This window comes from Xenopus laevis, chromosome 1L, assembly GCF_017654675.1.
Source record: "Xenopus laevis strain J_2021 chromosome 1L, Xenopus_laevis_v10.1, whole genome shotgun sequence".
In the NCBI taxonomy this organism is placed as follows: domain Eukaryota; kingdom Metazoa; phylum Chordata; class Amphibia; order Anura; family Pipidae; genus Xenopus; species Xenopus laevis.
In genome coordinates this window covers 61,532,683-61,548,186 of record NC_054371.1, presented here as the reverse complement: position 1 = coordinate 61,548,186, position 15,504 = coordinate 61,532,683, and the positions used below count along the sequence as shown (strand labels likewise).

At 37.1% G+C, this 15,504-nt stretch overlaps 1 long non-coding RNA gene across 1 annotated transcript; it reads left to right on the top strand.

The window, feature by feature from the left end:
• Positions 1–1,027: 1,027 nt before the first annotated feature.
• Positions 1,028–11,780, top strand: LOC121401131. Its single transcript, XR_005966144.1, has 3 exons — positions 1,028–1,068; positions 6,839–6,948; positions 11,349–11,780. It is a non-coding gene; the product is annotated as an uncharacterized LOC121401131 (long non-coding RNA).
• Positions 11,781–15,504: the final 3,724 nt, after the last annotated feature.

Sequence of the window (15,504 nt, the reverse complement as noted above, 5' to 3'; positions counted from 1 at the left end):
CTCAGAACGTCCTGTTCAGCGGTTCTGTCAGTGCGATGTGTCGCTTTTGTAGTGTCTAGGGAATAGGCCACAACTCATTAGGTGCCTCTGAGAGGACACAGTGTCAGTTAAATTTTGCGCACATCATACTGTACAGTGGCTGGCACATTACGCTTATCTACTTAAGGGGCACCTCCCCACAACCCCCAATCCTCACTTACCTTCGCTCAGTCGTTTTTGGAGATCACTGCAACAGTGCTAATTTATCCCTAACGTACTCCCATACTACTAATCAGCCAGTATAGGGAAACGGGTGTTGTAAGATCGATATGGGAACAGTCTAAAGGAAATATTTTTACTGTCACCCCTTTTCTATACCAAATCTAGATCCGATTTCCACCCTGAATTTTTACTTGTTTTTAGTGGTTTTAACAATTAACTTCCTCTCTATCCATGAATTTTTAGTAGATGAAATAAAAGTTACTTTTTATGATGTCTCTTTAATTAGTCCAAGCCGCAGGTTCAAGCACATTCCCATGTTCACAACCAAGCACCATGCACTTTAAATATTTAAGTCACCATGAACTGTTTATAAATGCACTTTAATTAATTTTGTTTTGTTAATCACAGAAGACCTGATTGCAATGAGCACAACACGAATATAACAATTATTTATTTATTTCAATACAAGTTGATCGCTTCAGGCAGGCAGACACATTGTTTAACACAAGGGTAATTCAGGATTGTGCGACGCTATATACTCCGCTTTCTGTCTCTCCTTTGAGCACCAAACCAAATATTTATATAGGAGTGGTCAGCACATCCATGTCAAGTTGCTTCTAACTCTCGGTTTAAGGGGCAACCCTAAAGAAAAACAACTGGTTAGAAGGTGCGGCTACCATCTATAGTATTCTCCTTTACAGTATAAATACCTACAGAGACTGAGCAACATTTCAGAGGATATATAGCGAAGCAAGATCCTATGTGCAAGATATTCTGAATTGAGAAAGCCAGTTGGATGACTGGTGAAACGTCTTCAAGAAAAACACAGAAGGTCCAGTTGATTTGACTTATTTCTATAGATATAAGGTAAAATTGTGTTTTAATGATGTTGCTTCTGTGTAAAAGAACTTCTTATTCTATCCATGTTTATTTAAAAGGCCTTGTGCATTTGGAGACCAATTACACTGGTTAATTATCCCAGCGTAATATTCTGTGAATGGCTGCACAGCAAAGTGTCATGGTGCTGCTAACGCTTAATATGTGCAGCACTGGCAGCAGCTGGCAATACACCTAGGACTCAGATCCGGATTTGCTTTCGAATATTGTGAATGCAGGGTAAAATAATATTCAGAAATCATTTCATGGACCTGCACTCCAGTTTATAGTGAATCAATTTGCTTTTATTATGTACATCTTATACACCCTGGATGTATAAGATGTACATAATAAAAGCAAATTGATTCACTATAAACTGGAGTGCGGGTCCACAAAAAGATATATATATATATATATATATATATATATATATATATATTTGTGATCACAATAGTATCTTAAGGACTAAGGGTCAGGGCACACAGGCAGATTCGGGCGACTTGGGAAAATTAATCGCTCTGTGTGCCATCCCGCCAGCAATTTGAATACTTTTTACAAGGCAGGGGAGGTAGTTCGGGGAGATTAGTTGCCCCAAAGAAGAGGAGATTTGTCGCCGGGCGACTAATCTCCCCAAATCTGCCTCTGTGCCCTGACCCTAAAGGACTAAACTCCACAGAATATTTTGTAGGATGGTGTCAACACATCCTACAAGCTGGACCTAGTCAAATCAGTCAGAATAAAATGGGACTGATCAAAAATATGATGTGTAAACTACATGGAAAAATTTCCCTCTGATGCAACATTACTGTCGGAGAACGTAGCATGCAGCGTCTTCATCCAATGAGATAAAATCTGATGGTGTCTCATTGAAATACACTGTCCGATAAAGATGCATGAACAAACTACACCATCCAACTTTGGTCCAGATTCAACTCAGTGAGAAAAAGTTATCTCGTGGTTTATTACTTGAAAAGTCATGGAAGAGATTCAATTCAAGGAGAAAAAACTTTTCTCCTAACTCATTTTAATTTTTTTCCCATAGACTTCAATAGAGTTTTCATGTGATAAACCATGAGACAAGTTTTTCTGAATTGAATTGCATCTCAAATCGAATCTGGTCCATGACTTTTCACGTGATAAACCCTTTTCTCACTGAATTGAATCTGGCCCTTTATCTGATCTGACTTTACATTCTAGCTGTATGGGGATCAGATGGCAAGATCAGATAAAATTTCACGCGCAAAATCTGATCTGTACTTTTATCCATAATGAGAACTAAACCGTAACAAAATATAAATGCTAAACATTAAGTTTTGGGGTTCTGTACCAGCCCTATGCTACCACAGCCCTTTAGCCCTTCTGCCTCCAAAGATGCCCCAGTAGCTCCCCATATTTTTTTCTGCTGATTCAAAGCACATGCTCTGTGTTACTTATCTGAGCTTAGGGACCGACTATATACTGTATTTTTATATATATATACATCATTACATGGTAGCCCAGAAACCAATGCAATTAGCATCAGAATGTAATAATCAGCCCTGTAGCATGAGCCTATATGTCAGGCAAACATAATTTTCTGCTTGATGATTTGTGTCAACCTCTAAGCTTAGCTTCTCAACAGTTGCTCAAAGCCCACTGATCATGTGTGTGTCACTGACACTCCTAACAGAATGCAAGAAGGTGAGCTCCTGTGACAACTTTGAAGGTCTGGATCATTACTGCTAGAGCTGCCGAACCATTAGGCTGGTTATAATCTCATCATATAAAATATGGTATTTCTAACCATATTTGTTTATAGGGTTTAGTTCTCCTTTCCCAGCATTTTCACAGCATATCACTGCTCTTTAGTGAACCTGGACAAACACAAGAGTCCCCTGCACTCAACCCATTATCAATAAGACAGAGACACTTTGTGCATACTGCTACTAAAAAATGCCTTTCCCTTTAAACAAAACAGGTGATTGTTTGTCCATATATTGCAATATATTTAAGCTGGCCAACTACATCATCCCATATCTGGCCAGTCCTATGCTCAATTTTCATCTGATTCATTAAGAATTCTATTGCTTCATTATACATTTTACAAAGGGACTAAGTTTTACCTGCAACTTACTAGCTGCTTTCAAAGTAAAACTCCCAAACTTGGCTGCCATACAGTGCTAAGCAGTTCCTCAGTTCTTGTCGCAGGCTGCACGCTTCTGTCTCCATAAATCCTGCTGAATGGTTGCTGTCATAGCGAAATCTTACTGGTGGCATTTAAAAGAGAACAAGACTTCTAAACAATTAAATATGCATAAAATGCTAATTTGAACTCTTTTACAATTTAAAAAAACATTTAAAGTTTTGAGAGACTTAAGAGGGAAAGGTCAGTGTCCTCAGCCCTGTCCCAGCTGCTATCAACCCCTTTCTGCACCTGTCCTTGATCTGGTAGGATTGATTTCTCAAAGGCATACTCCCAGTCACTACTTCCACAGCAAAACTAAGATTTTTTTTTAGGGGTGTAATTATGTATTTTTATCAATCTATAGTTCTTTTTCTCCCTGTTTGTCTATCTAAGCTCATTACCCTGTGCCTGTAGTGTGATGCTGTCAGTTAATTGGCAATTGGTGGTCCAATCAAGCATTTAGCATCCAATCAAGCTTTTACAAATTCTGAGGTATAAAGAACAGCCTTGTTGAGATGTGAATTGCTCATAATATAACAGCAGGTGAAACCCACACTGTAGGGTCAGAGCAGCAATAAAAGAGATTGTGAGCCAGTTCTTTAAAAAGGGCTGTATACGCAGCCAAAATCTTTTTACAATTCTGCTTGATACCTTGATTAACATTCTTATTGTAATAACTACAATTTTATTAAAAATGTTAAAGAAATTATGCTTTAATATTTCAGAATGGTTCAGATTCATTAATGGCTAGGAGCGCTCCCAACATGTTTGAGAAACTGTCAAATCCATAGCAGGAAGTGAGTCTTGCAGGGAGGTATAACACAGGAATGATCCCAATTTTGATTTCAAATTATACTCTACGGGGGTTATTTATTGAAGTCCGAATGGCAAAAACCTGAAAAACATGTATTTTTTAACTATGACATTTTTAGTGGGAAAAGAACCCACAAATTTTTCTGGATTTATTATACCCCGAGGATGGAAAAAGTCCGAAACTGAAAATCCGGCATCTCAGACCTACAGAGGTTGCATATAAATCAATGGAAGAAGTCATGAAGATTTCTTGATCTGCGCTGGGAATCGTGCTAGAAGCCAAATATTTAGTGGTTTTCAGGCTGAAAATCCCAAAAATTCGTACGATCGAAAGTTTTCACAAATTTCTAATTTTTTTCCCTTGGTTTGTATGTCTGACTCACTGTAAATAGATACAAGTTTTCCTTTAAAAAGGGGTCAATTCATCCTTCAAGAATGGTCCAAATTACCCTAGCAACCATGCACTGTTTTGAATGAGACATGAATATGAATAGGAGAGGGCCTGAATAGAAAGATGAGTAATACAAAGTAGCAATAACATTAAATTTGTAGCCTGTTTTTTAGACAGGTTCAGAAGAAAAAGGCAAATAATTAAAATGAATGAAGTTAAAAAAACTAAAAAATAAATAATGAAGGACAATTTAAAAGTTGCTTAGATACAAATAGTTACCTTAAGGTAAACCACCCCTTTAATAACACTCCAGACAAAATAATTAAAAGTTATTTGTTCAGTGTCCTTTGCTTTTACAGCATTTACTATATATTTTAGATTCTGCATCTGAATGATAGGAACCGTAGTGCTTTAGCATTGCTGGTAAAGGGGTTGCATCTCCAGTGACAAGCTTCTCTACATTGGGTAGTAACACTATTCCTAACCTGATCCATTGATCGACTGTGATTTTCATAACACTATTCATTAAATGGTAGATCACCAATCTGACCTAATATGATGAAGTAGGAGATTCCATCTATTTAATAGAAAGCTGTGCTAGACTGGGGTAAGCTGATGTGCCTCATGTGCAACAACAGACTGATTGGTGGAGAGGGGACAGACGCTATGCCAAGAGTTTTGTTATCAGAGCAACCTTTGATAGCTAAAGTGCCTCTCACAGGTAGCTGGGCAAACATTTTAAATATCTAGGATATGTGCTGTCAAAAAATAATGAAATTGGAAATTGTTTAGGAGATTACTTTGAGCATATTCACTTTACTTTTATCTGTGTGTATTTTTTTTTCTTATCATTTATAATACTACTTACATTGTAGTATTAAAAGGAATATACTGTACTTTGTCTTTGGAGAAAAGTAAATTTTTCTATATGGCCAGAAGTACCACTAAATCCGCATGTCCTCGGTTACAACACTCATTTCCAAGTTCCAAACTACCTCTGGAAGCAACAGCAACATAAGAACTAGTTGTTGGGAGAATGACTTTTTATTTATGGACAAGCAGCCACAGACAAGCCTAATATCACCACGCATAAGTATTGAGTATTGATCAATGCCATTAGTCTGTGGAACAGTGGACTAGTGTCCATAAGGCAGTCTAACAAACGAGGTTGATACCAAGACAAACAATGCCTACTTAAATGCATAATGCAGACTATAACATTTAGTTTATTTTTATAGTCTGAGCTAGGGCCCAAAAAAAAGCAAACCTGAATGCTACATCCTACAATTATATTATTGACACTCTGCTTTCTATTTTGTGGAAACAGTTTAGAGAAGACTCTTTCCTATTTCTGCAAAAGTTATTCCCCAGTAGACTATGAGGTCTGTACAAAATGGGATTGCTGAGATGGAGACTAGAAGAACTTGACTGACCTTTAGGGATAAAGTACAAGGGAGGTTTTGATCAGATTTTATGGATCAGATTTTATCTGATCTTGTCACTCAACACCACAAGATTTTGCAGGTTCCTACAAAAGCTGATCCCCATGGCTGTAATTAGTTGGATCAGATTCAGTCAGATGGTGTTGTATGTTCATGAATCTACATCCGTCATTGAACTGGCGGGTCGTGTCGAATGGCAAATCTTCCATGTAGTTTACACATCAGATCTTTCTATCAGTATCATTATATTTTGACCCACACGACTACATCTGACTTTTAGGATGCGTTCTGTTGGTCCAACAAAATCTCCTGTGTAGTTTAGCCTTAACAGAGCCTTGACTTCATCAAAGCAAATTCCAGCAACTTTCTCAGCAGAGTGCACACTTTTATAATAGTAACAAGAGAGGACCTACTTTATGTGAATACTTTTGGTTTCAGAATGAGCTTTTGGACAGGCAGTTGTCAAGAAACCTTTGGTAATATAACAATATCTATAAATAAAACAATTATTCAAAAATACAATTATTTGCTAAAATATTGATTATATGGATATGGAAAAGATAGAGGTCAGGATACAGGTGATACGCCATGGAAACAGAACAGAAGTTGCGGAGCATATCGGCAGCTGAATCATAAAATCTTCATTTATTGAAAATGATTAAAAGCATAAATATCATAGCAGTGACTTGTACCCCTACGCTTGATGCGTTTCGTGGCGTCTCGCCACTTCCTCAGAAGCATGGTGATACGCCAGGCAGGTGAATTTACATTCTGGATTGGTTACTGTAATGGGTAAAGTAACCTCACCTCTTGTACTATAGTCTGGTCACTGTATCAGCCTGCATTTGAACTTGGAAACTATATGTTTGGTAGAGAACAATAAAAAGAGATTTTTTTGCACCGTCATTCAGATAACATAATAATATATCCCATTTTAAACTTTTTTTCCAGACTCATTTACCACTGCATCTCAAAGATTAGAAATAGAGGAGAACCTACTTGGAATCCACATCCACCAGTCAGAAAAAACCCCAATATCATTTGGGACGGTAAACAAAGAGGTATATTATTTTAGTCAACTAATGTTTCTGTTCCCAAATTCCTAATTTAATCACTCTTATTGACTTACAATTTATACTTACATTCCTCAGTTTGTCTTTTCTCCTACTGATACGATTTTGCTCTAAATTAAAATAGTTTGAAATAATTGAACTATAACATCATTAGCTGTGTCTGGATTGTGGCTCAAAATACAATCTATTCACAATATTTTTAGATTCACAAAAACATAATGTACTATATTTAAAACAAGATCAAGTTATTGCAGTTAAAACAACAATTTATGACAGATAGAGGCAACATTTAGGGGCAGATTTATCAATAATCAAATTCTCATTTTGACCATGCAAAATTCATCAATTGTATTTCCAAATCTCAAATTTATTTATTAAGCCCAAAAAACTGGAAAATTTCCATAAAAACAGCATGTAAAAGTTCATGAGTCCATGTAGAAATTGACAATAGTATTTTCAAATTTTAAGCTTTTTTTTATTTAAGTTTTCTCGATTGATTTGAAATTTGGCTCATTTAAAAAAAAAAAAGCGTAGAATATGACTTCACTGAGTGGCAGTTGTTTTCTTGTGTTAGTAAGCAATCATGCTTTTACATTTTGAGTTGCGTTGAGTTTCAATTGTTTGTAGATCACCAAAAATAAGGACCCTGTCTGAGAAGTAAAGCGGTTCTTAAGTGTAAAGAAATAAAAGATCTAGTAATCCATAGCAACCGATTAGATATTTGTTTTCAAACAGCTGATCAGTAAATGCTACCTCCCATGGGCTAATAGCCTAATAGTAAGCTATGCCCTTTTATTAGCCTTTTTTGTCCTCTTTTATAGTTATGCATAATTATTCCTCGTAAAGGGGTTGTTCACCTTCCAAACACTTTTTTCAGTTCAGTTGTTTTCAGATTGTTCCCCATAAAGGCCTTTTTCAATTACTTTCCATTATTTATTTTATACTGTTATTCCAAAATCTAAGTTTAAATTTTTATATTCCTGTCTCTCGTGTTTGAGTCTGGCAGATCAGTAATTCAGGTGCAGACAATTTTGCAACATTTAGTTGATACATTTTTCAGCAGCATCTCTGGAGTATTGGCAACTATTGTTTCAATTCTAACAGCTGCCTGTACTGAAACCCAGAGATTCTGCTCAGCAGGGACAAAGATAGGAAATGTATCAACAAAATGTATCAATTTAGAACAGTTAACAGGGTCGGCGACCCCCCTCCCAGAGCTGTTTTAGAAGGTGAAAAATGACACTTTACACTTCAGTATTAGAAAAACAGTGACACATAGAAAATAGAAAGTAATTTGAAAAAGTCATAATTTGTGGTGATCTATCTGAAAACAAATAGTTTGAAGGTGAACTACCCCTTTAACAGACACATAACACTATTTCCCCACCACCAAATACTATGAACCCCCTTTATATCCATGCAATGCTGTGTGCTTTTTATAGCCTTGAAATATTAGGTCCCCCACAGTTTCTGTGGCAAAACTGCAACACAGCAAAGTTCCTGGCAGCCATTGTCAAAGACTGAAAACTATGTCAACTGCACACATACATGTTAAAGGTTCTTGACTAGTTTCTGCATCAGTTTGACTCCTGCCTAATCGGTTCATGCATCTGGTTAGTTATTACTGTCATTCAAGTCACTGATACTGAGGATAAAGTGTACAGTATGTTTATGCAATACGCTTTGCAATTTACTAGTGGCTTCATGTAACAAAATGATCCGCTGATGTGCTACTGTTAAGGAAAACAACTTGCCGTAGTGTGGGCTTGTGATGTTCTCAACGTGGCACATCATTTCTGGTAGTATTGTGAGTTAATGAGCACTAAGTCAGAACATGTAGGTTCATTTAGACAGCAGCAGTTATATTCATCTCGCTGCAGTAACAGCAACGTCCCGGAGAGCTGGCACGTACATAAGGGTTGACAGAATTTGTGTCGGTAAACTTTATATGGAGGCTCAGAATACACAAGGAGTGTTTGCTTTAGTATGTTACACCTAATCCCTGAGCATTTATCCTCTGTGTAATGACAGTGGCAAGGAGAGAACAGCTGCTTGTTTGTTTGTTTTCCATTTTATCTGCACACCTTGAACGTATTATAACACACTTGAGATATAAAATCTGTCACATGAGTTAGGTACCCCCATGTAAGCCATATTTACCAGTCATTATTTAGGTTTCTTTTGTCTGGTCAAAGGCACCTGCTGGTTGGCTGTTATGGCTTAGTGCACCATGATACCATTTTTGTTACTGTATAATGTGACCTTGTTTATATATTATTCCCTGGTGGGCAATAACCCCTATCCACCCAGTCAGTTTTTATAGTATTTAATCATTCACATGCACCCAGAAATCCTAAAGGTCCATCTGGTTATCCTGTCCAGTCCCTGGCATATATGATTTTAATAACATTTTTTTAAATTTAGTCTGTATACCAAGTTGTACTGGACAGTAACAAACACGTGGCTCCTCCTGCACTGAAATGTCTTTCTCTAGCATGTAGATATACTGCTTGCTGGAAAAGGGATCACTCCCCAAGGACTGAAATAGTCCTTATATACAGAGTGGGCTTTTTCCATTTTCTTCAAATATATTGATGTTTATGACTCTATTCACCAGACCTAATTAGTCACAAAGCATTACTCTTGAAGCCTTACTATTACTAGTAAACAATGGATTTTCTGTAGCATCTTCATAGACAGTAAATCACAAGGATGAAAATGAAGGTGCATGGTGCTGCACGTCTAAAGACATCTATAATGTCTTTAATTGCTCAATAAACAACAAAGGATCTTCTCTATATATTAGTTAAATGATAATAATGCAAGCTTTCAAACTTTTTACCAGTTAGGTTAAGAAGGTAAAAGGTGCAAATGCCAACCTGAAAGCTTGCATTTTTGTTATTGTATTGTGGGAAGAGGTTATTCATACTGTTTCATATGTAACATAAATTAAGCCTAATACATAAAACAGAAAAAAATATATGGACCACTACATTAAACAGCACATATTTTGCCACACCAGAAATATAAACCTTAAAATTTACTGTACAAATATGGTAATTGTAGACTTTGATGGTGGCTTTTTGTACTGACCTTTTATTTATATTACATGAAAAATTTGCAGGCTGTGTTATTTTTTCATATGGGGTAATATTTCGCCATATAGCAAAGTAAACACCATGCACCTTTTTTGTGGTATTTTAGATGCTGTCAGTTATTTGGACATGGTGCCTAGAACAAAGTTTTCCTGTTTGCTGTAAAATATAATCCTGATTATACCTTTAATAGAAATACAGTTAGGTCCATAAATCTTTGGATAGAGACATTTTTTTTTCTAATTTTGGTTCTGTACATTACCACAATGAATTTTATTTGGTTTTCACAATAAACCATAAAAATCAATATGATAACAAATAGTATGCAGAATAAGAAGATTCACAATGAATTTTTAATGAAACAACTCAGATGCAGTTGAACTGCAGACTTTTAGCTTTAATTCAGTGGGTTGAACAAAATGATTGATAAAAATGTACATTTCAGGGGCTCAAACATAATTGGACAAATTAAAAAACTGAAAATAAAATGTTAATTTCTAATACTTGGTTGAAAACCCTTTGCTGGCAATGACAGCCTGAAGTCTTGAACTCATGGACATCACCAGATTCTGGGTTTCCTCCTTTTTAATGCTCTGCCAGGCCTTTACAGTTGCTTTCAGTTGCTGTTTGTTTGTGGGCCTTTCTGTCTGAAGTTTAGTCTTCAACAAGTGAAATGCAGCTCAATTGGGTTCAGATCAGGTGACTGACTTGGCCGTTCAAGAATATTCCACTTCTTTGCTTTAATAAACTCCTGGGTTGCTTTGGCTGTATGTTTTTGGGTCATTGTCCATCTGTATTATGAAACACCTTCCAATCAGTTTGACTGCATTTAGCTGAATTTGAGCAGACAGTATGTCTCTGAACACCTCAGAATTCATTCGGCTGCTTCTGTCCTGTGTCACATCATGGATAAACACTAGTGTCCCAGTGCCACTGGCAGCCATGCACGCCCAAGCCATCACACTGCCTCCGCCATGTTTTACAGATGATGTGGTATATTTTGGATCATGAGCTGTTCCACGCCTTCTCCATACTTTTTTCTTGCCATCATTCTGGTAGAGGTTGATCTTGGTTTCATCTGTCCAAAAAATGTTTTTTTTCCAGAACTCTGCTGGCTTTTTTAGATTATTAGAACCAAAATTAGAAAAAAGTTGTCTCTGTCCAAATATTTATGGACCTAACTGTATAGCATTAATACTTGACTGTAGCCACACTGTTTTAAGTTATATATTTCTTGCTGCACTGATGAAAATACAGCCATAATTTATAACATTTTTTTCCTTGTGTATATAGAAAATGAAGATACCTAGAAGAGAACAAGCAATCTATTGGGCCTTGTGACACTGCTGTTCTGAAAAAGTATTGGTTGAAGGATGACCAGTCAAGTCACTCCTTGGCAGATATTTCTCTTGGAACCCCACATGACATGGGAACTTGGAATTCTAATACACTCCTTGCTGTACATTCAATTCAGCAATGGTTATCAATCGTTTTCTTCTGTCAAAATCTTTGAATGAGTAATACTGGTTTGCATGGAAAATGTGTTCACCAAGGAGCTCTGGTCGCCGAAATGCTTTTAGTATTAGCTGCCTTTGGGAACATCCTTTGAAAATGCAGCCCAATAAGTCTTCAGCATATTATTTACAGCCTTGCAAGCTAAGCATGGACTGAACAATTGCATGCCATGTTAATAATAATGGCTTCATAAATATGATTGAAACCTTATTCCATGCCAGTTTTTTGATATTAGTGTCAGACTTGAGGACGTGAATAAATGCACGGTGTTAGGAGGATGCTGACAGTACTGTGTTTACTAATAATGAAGGGATCAACTGATCTGCTTTTTCCTATTTTTATAATGTTAAACAAATATTTGTTGGCTGCATGTTACCAAGGTCATAGTATACTGAATATAACAAGTTAGATTTGCCCAAAGGCGTGTACTTAGACAGAAGCCAAGGAGAGGACAGATGTGCAAACCTGTAGATAATCACTATAAATATACAACAGTGTGCATCTTGCAGCAGTCTTGGGAGAAGAATTTTGAGGCTTAAACAGTTCCTACTCAATCACTCTACAGTCTATAAGACAGGGAATTGTTCCTAGAAGAAGAGTGCCATTTACAGCCCACTACCTTAGCCAAGTCCCTTTGTTAAACAAGCTTTACACCCTCCTGACACCTGGTAAGGGATTATAAGGACAAAAGGAGCCCTTGTGGAAGTTAGAGTGTGCTAAAGACGAGAAAAATGTTAGCAATGAAACTGAATGAACAGTTTTGGCTGATTTTTGGTACATGTATGGTGGCCCTACTGATTCCAACTGGTATTCATGTACTAAAAATAAAGTCCAGTTTGCAGGTCGGGCAGGTCTGAAAAATCTGATGATTCACTGAATTTGCTAGTATATGGTGCATCTGCAGACAAGGAAGTGAAGAGGAACTGTAGCTTTGCCGAAATGATTACAACAATAGAAAGGTGGCTGAAAATGTTTTGTAGAGGATGTGAAAGTATAACAGGACCAGGACAAGGTGCTTCCATTTGTGCCATTGTTGAAGGATGGTGTAAAAAGAATTGTTTGTAACGTGATAGAGTGAGACAATAGGAGACACCAATGACAATGAGTGGGGAATTAGAACAGTACTTTTATTAAATCAAGCAGTCATAAAACCACACTCTCATTCAATGCTGGAGAGATGGAGACTATTATATGTTCTACATTTCATAGACCTGCTGTTTTCTTCACTGAGGTTCTAGTGCGTTTTAAGTCACATATAACATTTTCCCCAGAATCCAGGATAATAGCAAATTTCCTCGCACAATATTGACTGCATGAAAATATTGGCTCATGTTTGGGTCCAACTAATGTTCCATCACAATTCATTTAAATATAAATTGGGCAGGCTGTACCATATCTGGTGAGGACTACTCTGGATAATGGAGATGGCCTTCTCCCACTGGCTCTTCACAGGACCCCATGTGATTTGATTGCATGGTCCACAGGATTTGACCCACCTTTTGGCTGGTGTAATGCAAATATCTGTCTGTTTAGCAACCTAGCCAAATAAGCATATCTTATTGTAAATATGGCCAGTTTATCTCTTTGTTTTCCTGCACCTACCACAGCTCATGTCACCATCAGTTTGTTTATATTCATACACACACACGAAAGATGTTTATGTACCCCCTTTTAGACAATGTCCCAGAATCTGTCACTTCACAAAGAAACAAGATGAGGGAGGGATTGGGTCACTGCATGAGCCTGAGGGGGCTGGGAACTCGTTTGTGCAGCACGGGAAGACTATAACGGTTTCCTTTCAGTCTGTGGAATAAGGTATGTCTGTGTAAAATAAAATATTTTTGGACCTTCAGACAGTGTTTAGGCACCTTTTCTGCATAAGCTCAGCTGATTGATCTAGTGTCAAAAAGGGGGATATATTTCCTCTTTAAGAGTAGGAGAAAGATTTAGGGGGTTATTTATTAAGGGTTGAGTTGTGTTTTCCATTAAAATAATAATTTTCGTGGGTTTTTTTGGCCAAAAATAAAATTTTCGGGTTAAAAAAAACTCAATTTTTTCAAGTTTTTAAAACATTTTTTTTTTCAAGATTTATTATACCGTGACCCTGGCAATAGCTTGAATGCAAAAATACACCACCTAAAACCTGTCAAGGTCATGTAGGAGTCAACGGCAGAGGTCTCTTGAACCATCTGAAGAATTATGTTTGCGGTTTTTTTTGGGGGAGTTTTGCTTGAAAGCTCGATCAATTTGAGCGTTTCTAGTTTTTTTCCCACTGAAAAAGTGATTAATTCAAGATTTCAGGTTGTTAACCCCAAACTGAATCAAGTTTTTTCCATTCGAGTTTTTTCTGAAATTAGAAACCACTGTGAGTTAATTCGAGGTATAAAAAAACTAAAACATTTGACCTTTGATAAATTTAGATCAGGGTTTCTATAAATGCTCAGTTAGGGGATTCAGAATTGTGTAGTTTTGCAGATCTCTTAAAATCTTTTGTGTATCTGTTTTTCTCTCACAGACTTACCCTCTCAATTGTTTGCAGTTGATACGCCTTCAGTTGTGTCCATTTGTGCTGAGGATCTATTAATCATATCCAGAAGCATTGGCAACAAGGCATGGCAATCCTCGCCTCCCAGTTTATACAGAACAGAATCATTTACATAAAGTCCTTAAGGCAAATAACTGTTGGGGCTCTAATTTATATCTGATGGAAAATTAGCCGTCATTATGCGCTCCATTAGCAGCGTCTTTAATGTGCTTCTAAGCACCATTTGTCAAGCGGCTTGTTAATATCCTTCAAGTCTTTAAAGTTGAGAGCTCATTAAAGACTGCGCTCTGTTATTGATGTAATTTAGATGAGTCTGGAAGAGCAAGTATGTCTCAGCTTCAGTGGACGGGCCACCAGGATAGAGATTCTGCATCCTTCTATTTTATTGTCTATGTGCTTCCCGTGACAGGGAGAAAAACCTAAATTGGATCTGTGCAGGGACGCATTTGTGGAATGGATCTAGGATGGAAGAAATTTAGTGGCACAGCATAAAAAAAAACTTTAATGTGGTTGTGTCTGTGCATGCAGAAGTAGTAACAAATGTTTTGGGGTGAATGTTAGAAATAATGTATATTTATTTTATACAGATGATCACAATGAGCTGTGATTTGAGGACCTGTATCATGGTGCTTGTATGGGAGGGGGCATCACAAACATAGCCCTGGGCAGGAGAATCTGGCCCTGTGCCCAGGATTGTGTGGCAAAATTGTAAGCAGTAACCATTGTACTTAATATTAAAGCAACAGTAACGTCAATTTTCAAAAAAAAAATTAGTTTGTATAGAACGAAAAAAAGACACCAAGACATTTGTAACTTTAAAATCGCCAAGTCTTTATTAAAAAATAACTTACTGAAACTCCGCGTGCGTTCCTCTTCAAGAAAAGGCGACAGGGCGATGATCCATAGTGCGGCGCTCAATTTCTCCTCCCTGCCTTCTATAGGAGATAGCCAGGGAGGAGAAATCGAGCGCCGCGTGATGGATAGTCACCTTAACGGCTATTCTGAAGAGGAGCGCAAGCGGAGTTAATTTTTAATAAAGACTTTGTGATTTTAACATTACATATGGCTTGGTGTTTTTTTTCCGTTGTATACAAAGACATTTTTTTTTTTAAAAAAAAATTGGCGTTACTGGTCCTTTAAGGCCCTGCAATGCATATGGGGTACAGCATCTGAAAGCTGCTAGGTCACAACAGTCCAGACTTGAGTTGGAGCATGAAAGGTCATTTCACAAGGCTTCTGATGAATTCATTATTAAGGGGCACATTTACTAAGGGTCGAATATCGAGGGTTAATTAACCCTCGATATTCGGCCATCGGAGTAAAATCCTTCGACTTCGAATATTGAAAATTTTTAATCCATCGATGGAATGATTTTCCTTTGATCAGAAA